Here is a 6,872-nt window from a genome sequence, read left to right as displayed (position 1 = left end):
TGGTTCTTAAAAATTCTAGAGGGAACATTGCATGACATGAATGGTTTCCAGTGTCAAGTGCACTAGGGAGTGCAGCCTCCTATCAAATTCATTCTACTTAAGACTTTGGCAATGAACAAGGGTATCAGATCACTAACGTGCAGCTTAGAAATGTAATGTATTTTATAAATTAAGTAGCAGTGTACTCTAAGCAGAAATTCAGTGCAGTAGAAGATGGATAGGAGGATGAGGCGTGCAACAAACAAATAGATAGATTACATTTCTTTGTGAACAAGACTAGATCTTGTTTGATTTGAGTTGTGTTCCAACAGTTAAGGCAGCCATATTTGGAAATTGCTGGATGAGAGAGAATTTCAAAGAGGGGAGGACATCTGCCTGGGATTACATGGGTTAGCAATGATTTAACAAATTGCAATCAAAGGGACAGCTGGCGATGTGAAACTATTTGAAGCTCTAGCAGAAGAACTGCATCAAAGGGCTGCGAGACTGGAGAAGTCCAAGAGGAGTGTAGTCTCTCTCACTGCCACTTTAATAGACTGCGGATATTTTCTCTAGTCAATCGAAACCAGATGAAAAACATTTGGCACTGACAATGCGATATTTAGATCCTAACCCCACGGAAACGTGGTTTCATTTTAATTTTGAGTTTACTAAACTCAAAGATTCTGCTCGGTTAGAACATAGAACATAGAACATTACAGCGCAGTACAGGCCCTTCAGCCCTCGATGTTGCGCCGACCTGTGAAACCACTCTAAAGCCCATTTACACTATTCCCTTATCATCTATATGTCTATCCAATGACCATTTGAATACCCTTAGTGTTGGTTCTTTCCAAAATGTTTCATACACAGTTATGGAATATTGTTTTACTTAAAAGGTTAGAAGTGAAGTGAGACACAAGAGGAAACAAGGGATTCTGCACGTATTTGCGGATTACAACATTTGGTTTCAATCGACAGATGAGAGTACCATGTACAGCTTAATTTCAGCAGCCGAATAGAAACTTGGAATGAGTCATACGTTTGCTCAACATGAATCTCCAGAATATATCACAGTAATGTGATGTATTCTGCAAATAGCAAATTCTTTAACACTTCCATAGCCTGACAAAGCGGAGTGGCTGGAACAGAAAATACTTCACTGGCAGATGTGCTTTTTAATCTGCAGAGACCCGTAGCACATATGCCAACCTTGAAAACTGCTGGCTAACTGCTTTGAAAAGTAGGCACTTACATCAAAAAGTTAGTGATTCGAAATCCCCGCTTGGTAATCTATTGTATCAGCACAAAAATACTTACATATACGTCCACCGGACGTTATCTCATTGTTCCAGGTTAAGCAGCATTTCACTTGCACCTCTTTCAATTTGGTCTATTGCATTCGCTGCTCCCAATGTGGTCTCCTCTATATCGGACAGACCAAACGCAGACTGGGTGATCGCTTTGCTGAGCACCTTCGGTCTGTGTGCATTCAGGACCCTGACCTTCCCCTTGCTTGCCATTTTAACACAAGACGCTGCACCCATGCCCACATGTCTGTCCTGGGCCTGCTGCAATGTTTCAGCGAAGCTCAATGCAAACTGGGGGAACAATATCTCAGCTTCTGGTTAGGAACGCTACAACCTTCCGGTCTCAACATCGAATTCAATAACTTCAGATGATTAGCTCTACCCCACCTCGACCCCTTTGTTTTCATCACATTTCATTTTAACTGTCTTTTACCATTTCTTTCTTTCTTGTCTTTCTTTATGCATATAAACCGCCTCCCCAATTTATCCCCCTTTCCTTAACTTTTCTCCCTTTTGCTTCCCCCTTCCCCCCCTGCATCTGTCACAGTTTACCGTCTGATGTCAGCTTCTCTGCTGTTTGGCCTTTCACACCTTTTGTTCTCTCTGGGGACTACCATTAGCACTCTTTCCCATGGCTTCTGTGGCTGTTAGCACCCTGTTCCTTTGGTTTCTGTGGCTATGACTTATCTTTTTACATTATTTTTATATTAAAATTGAAGTACATACAATTAATTTATGCACTTTTATACCTCACAATAGTTAGATTTTGAAATGGGAAGAATAAATCTCTGAATTTTCTACAGACCAACCAGCCATGATGGCCGAAATTCTCCATTTGGGAGACTACCAGCCAGAGTTGAATGGCAACTGAGTTGATTCCCAACTCGCCCTGGGAATGAAAATCCGGAAGCGATTCATAATCCCTTGCTGTACAGATTTCTGCATGGTGGAGATTGCGAGGGATTCCATCGTGAATCCTGCCATTGGGCTGCCATTTTGAGCGGGAGGCCCGATAGCGAGGTCCAGCATCTGGCACGCCCCCCCCCCCCCGCCCCTCCCAATGCCATTCTGCCTCCACGGGACTTTCTGGGTCTGTCCCTGCCCCCCCAATACAGTATGAGGCTTACCCAGATCCCCACCACCCGAGACCCCCATGAGCGAGACCGTCACCAGAGACCCCCATTACAGAGACCCGTTTCAGTGGCCCCCAAGAGAAACCCCCCAATTACAGAGGCCCTCCATAAGAAAGACCTCCAACAGAGACCTCCCCCCCCCACCATTGCAGAGATCCCCACCAGAGATCCCCCATAAGAGAGATCCGCACAGAGACCCCCCATGACAGAGACCCCAATCAGAGATCCCCCAGTCGAGAGACTCTGGCCTTAAAGCCCCCGTTAAGAGAGAGACCCCTGCCAGGAAGCAAGAGAGCAAACAGAGGAAGTGAAAAATAAATCACTGCTTTAAAACTCACAATACACCACCTGGCTCAAGTAGAGGAAGCAGCATCTGTAAATTCCTCGAAAGATAAAACCAGGCAGCTGGGTTTGAGACCCCTCAGATCTTTGATCTGCAAGTCTTTTATTGGTATTTCTGTGAAATTGCTTTAACTGGGCTGTGATTGACAGCTTCCACACACACCCAGCTGCCTGCATTGTTTAATTCATCTCCCTTCAGGTCCCAAAGTTTATAAACATCTAGCTATGCTTGATAGCTTCTGGACCACATCAAAGGCTAAAGTGGCTTCTGCAAAGAAAAAGAGGAAGTGAGAACACTTAAAGCACTTGATTGGTTAGTTTCATAGCTAGCTGACGACTTGAAAGTCACTCAATTGTGAAGAGAGATTATCCCAGGTGAGGTGGGACCAACTGTTTCCCTTTCTTTATGCAACTCCCTCAGTTGGTCACAACAAGGTTAATTTTAAAAGTATCCTTTCCCAGTACAATATTTATATTTTTAAAGGAGCCAATTTAACCAGGCATTATTGAGTTAAAGAACACACAAACACATATAGAAATGAGAATTGGGTCCAAAAATAAGTTTTTAAAAAACTGTATCAGTCTTTGACTTGTCTGAGAAGAGTAAATCATTGAGTGAATTTACAGTGTAGAAGGAGGCCATTCGGCCCATCAAGTCTGCACCGGCTCTTGAAAAGAGCACCCTGCTGAAACCCACGCCTCCACCCTATCCCTGTAACTCAGTAACCCCACGTAACCTTTTGGACACGAAGGGCAATTTAGCATGGCCAATCCACCTAACCTGCACATCTTTGGACTGTGGGAGGAAACCGGAGAACCCGGAGGAAACCCACGCAGACACGGGGAGAACGTGTAAACTCCACACAGTCACCCGAGGCTGGAATTGAACCAGGGACCCTGGAACTGTGAGGCAGCAGTGCTAACCACTGTGCCACCATGCCACCCCTATGGTGGAACATTGTGCCTGTTGCGATTTATGATTCTAGTAGCACTGATTTGAGCAGGCGAATAGTCAGTCCCAAGATGCCAGTGTTCTGCAGTTTGGCTGAGAAGCTGCCCACCTTTGTTTTCAGCTGTGGCTTTGCTGGCTTGGCTTGTTTCAGCTCAAAGAGAAGGAGTTACCTGCAAAATCCTCCAGAGGTCTCTGCTATGTTTTTCCTCCTGTGTCACACACCTAGCACGAGCTAACACTGACCAGGTTTTGTAGCTGGCTTTTATCCCAGTCTTTGTATATTCCGAGAAGGTGAAGATTCACAAACTGGGCTGCGACATTGCTCACAGGATACCATTCCTGCTGGGATGATAATCAACTCTCATTACGTCCACAGGAGATGGGAGTTTGTGCTTTTGATGTGTCCTTGGCCGGAGAGGCTGCGGTTCCATTGTCTTTCTCTCAGTATCACCCACCAGTGCCTGAATTTGCATCCTCAGCAACCGTTGGCTTGGGTGTTCATTTTTAAAACCACAGGTCTTCTTTAAAAGTTTGGTTTGTGTGTTCATAATTCAGAGATCTCTCCATCATCGTGAAAATGTGCCGATTCATCTGTTATTAACAATGTGACCCCAGCTACTTTTTCTATTTGCCGATCCTTCCTAAATGCTGAATGCCCTTGAATGAACTTTCAGTTCCCAGATTTGATCACCTAGCAACCACGTGTTCACAATGCCAATTAGATCATACTTGTTTGCTTCTATTTTTGCAGTCGGTTGTGTGCGTTGCAACTGCTCTGAGAGGTTAGGTAGAATGCCTTTAATTACAATTTATTACTTTCACAATCTCTAGCCTTAACTACTGATGCACTCTTAGGTTTGTATGTCCTGCCCCTTCCTGACAGATTCTCATAACAATTTCCCTTATTGCTATCCTGCTTTCTTACCTTGGGCGCGATTCTCCGACCCCCCCACCGGGTCGGAGAATCGCCGGGGGCAGGCGTGAATCCTGCTCCCGCCGTGTCCCGAATTCTCCGCCACCAGAGATTCGGCGGGGGCGGGAATCGGGTCACGCCAGTCGGCAGGGGCGGGAATCGCGCTGCGCCAGTCGGAGGGCCCACCCCCGGTGATTCTCCGGCCTGTGATGGGCCGAAGTCCGGCCGCTGTCAACCCTCTCCCGCCGGAGTGGATTAAACCTCCTTTTGAACGGCAGGGCAAGGTGGCGCGGGCAGGCTCCGGGGTCCTGGGGGGGGGTGGGGGGGGGCACAGGGCGATCTGGCCCCGGGGGGTGTCCCCATGGTGGCCTGGCCCGCGATCGGGGCCCACCGATCCGGGGACCGGCCTGTGCCGTGATGGCACTCTTTTTCTTCCGCCTTCGCCATGGTCTTCACTAAGGCGGAGGCGGAAGAGACCCCCCTCCCCTGCGCATGCGCGGGGATGACGTCAGCAGCCACTGACGCTTCCGCGCATGTGTCGCCCGGCAAAGACCTTTTGGTGCTGGCTGGTGAGGCGGCAAAGGCCTTTCCCGCCAGCCAACGGAGCGGAAACCACTCCGGCGCGGGCCTAGCCCCTCAAGGTGAGGGCTTGGCCCCTAAAGGTGCGGAGATTTACGCACCTTTGGGGCGGCCCAACGCTGGAGTGGTTCCCGCCACTCCATTACGCCGGAAACCCCGCCCCGCCGGGTAGGGGAGAATCCCGCCCCTTATCCTCTCTTTAGTTTATCATATCTTCTTTCACCCCCATTTATTTAGTTCAAAGTAATCTCTATGTGGTAGTCACCACTGTTGTATTATATTGTATATATGGGTATTACGGTAAGGCCTCTGTACTACTGGTACGGGGGTAGATCCCTGCCTGCTGGAGACGGAGTATAAATGTGTGTGCTCGCCGAACAGCAGCCATTTTGTAAGCTGCTGTAGGAGGCCACACATCTCTGCGTAATAAAGCCTCGATTACTCTCTACTCTCGTCTCGTCGTAATTGATAGTGCATCAATTTATTACACAGAGATTTTTCAGAGATGGATCTCCGCATCAAGCCGGATCGCCTGCAGCTGCATCCTCAAGCAGACAACGCCAAAAAGGACTTCCAACATTGGCAAGCTTGCTTTGAAGCATACATCGGGTCTGCTACAGACCCAATCTCAGAAGCACAGAAGCTCCAGATTCTGTTCAAGCGGCTGAGCTCCAATGTCTTTCCCCTCATCCAGGACGCGCCTACCTACGCAGAGGCCATGGCGCTACTGAAGGAGAATTACGCTCAGCAGACCAACAAGATCTATGCCAGGCACCTCCTATACACGCGGCACCAACTTCCCGGTGAGTCTGTGGAAGATTTCTGGCGTGCCCTGCTCGCCCTAGTGAGAGACTGTGACTGCCAGGCCGATTCGGCCACTGAACATTCGAACCTGCTCATGAGAGACGCGTTCATTACGGACATAGGGTCTGACTACATCCGCCAGCGCCTCTTAGAAGGGGCCACACTTGACCTTGCGGCGACCAAGAAACTAGCGCTCTCGCTCACGGTCGCCTCACGCAACGTATGGGCTTATGCCCCCGACCGCACGGCCCATCCCCCTGTGCATCGTGGACCCCGCCAGCGGCCACCCCATCATGGACCCCATCAGCGACTGCCCTCAGACAACCCCACGCCTGCACCGTGCGGCAGCGAACCAACCCCGGGGGACCCAAGTGCTACTTCGGCAGACAGACAAAACAACCCCCGGCAGCGCTGCCCGGCGAGTAGCGCGCTCTGCAAGGCCTTTGGCAAGAAGGGACATTTCGCTGCAGTGTGCCAGGCCCGCTCAATCGCCGCTATTGTCCTGGGACCCCCCACGTGCGGCCAGTGGGCGCCACCATCTTCCTCTCCTCAGACCACATGCGGCCCATGGGCGCCGTCATCTTGCTTGCCTCAGAACCAATGGGCACAGCCATCTTGCCTGCCCCAGGACACGTGCGGCCCGAGGGTGCCGCCATCTTGCCTGCCCCAGGCTACGTGCGGCCCGTGGGCGCTGCCACCTTACCCACCTCAGGACCCCTGCCCGTCGGGCACCTCATCGGGTCGCTCATCGCCTGCAACTGCCACCGACCAGCCGAGACTCGCCTCGGTCACGATCGACCAGTCTCGACCGCACAACCTCGCGACTGCTTCGACAAAGGTGAAGGTCGGTGGGCACAAGA

This window comes from Scyliorhinus torazame, chromosome 1 (genome assembly GCF_047496885.1).
Source record: "Scyliorhinus torazame isolate Kashiwa2021f chromosome 1, sScyTor2.1, whole genome shotgun sequence".
Lineage (NCBI taxonomy): Eukaryota > Metazoa > Chordata > Chondrichthyes > Carcharhiniformes > Scyliorhinidae > Scyliorhinus > Scyliorhinus torazame.
The sequence above is the reverse complement of the archived record's forward strand: the minus strand, read 5'-3'. Positions refer to the sequence as shown.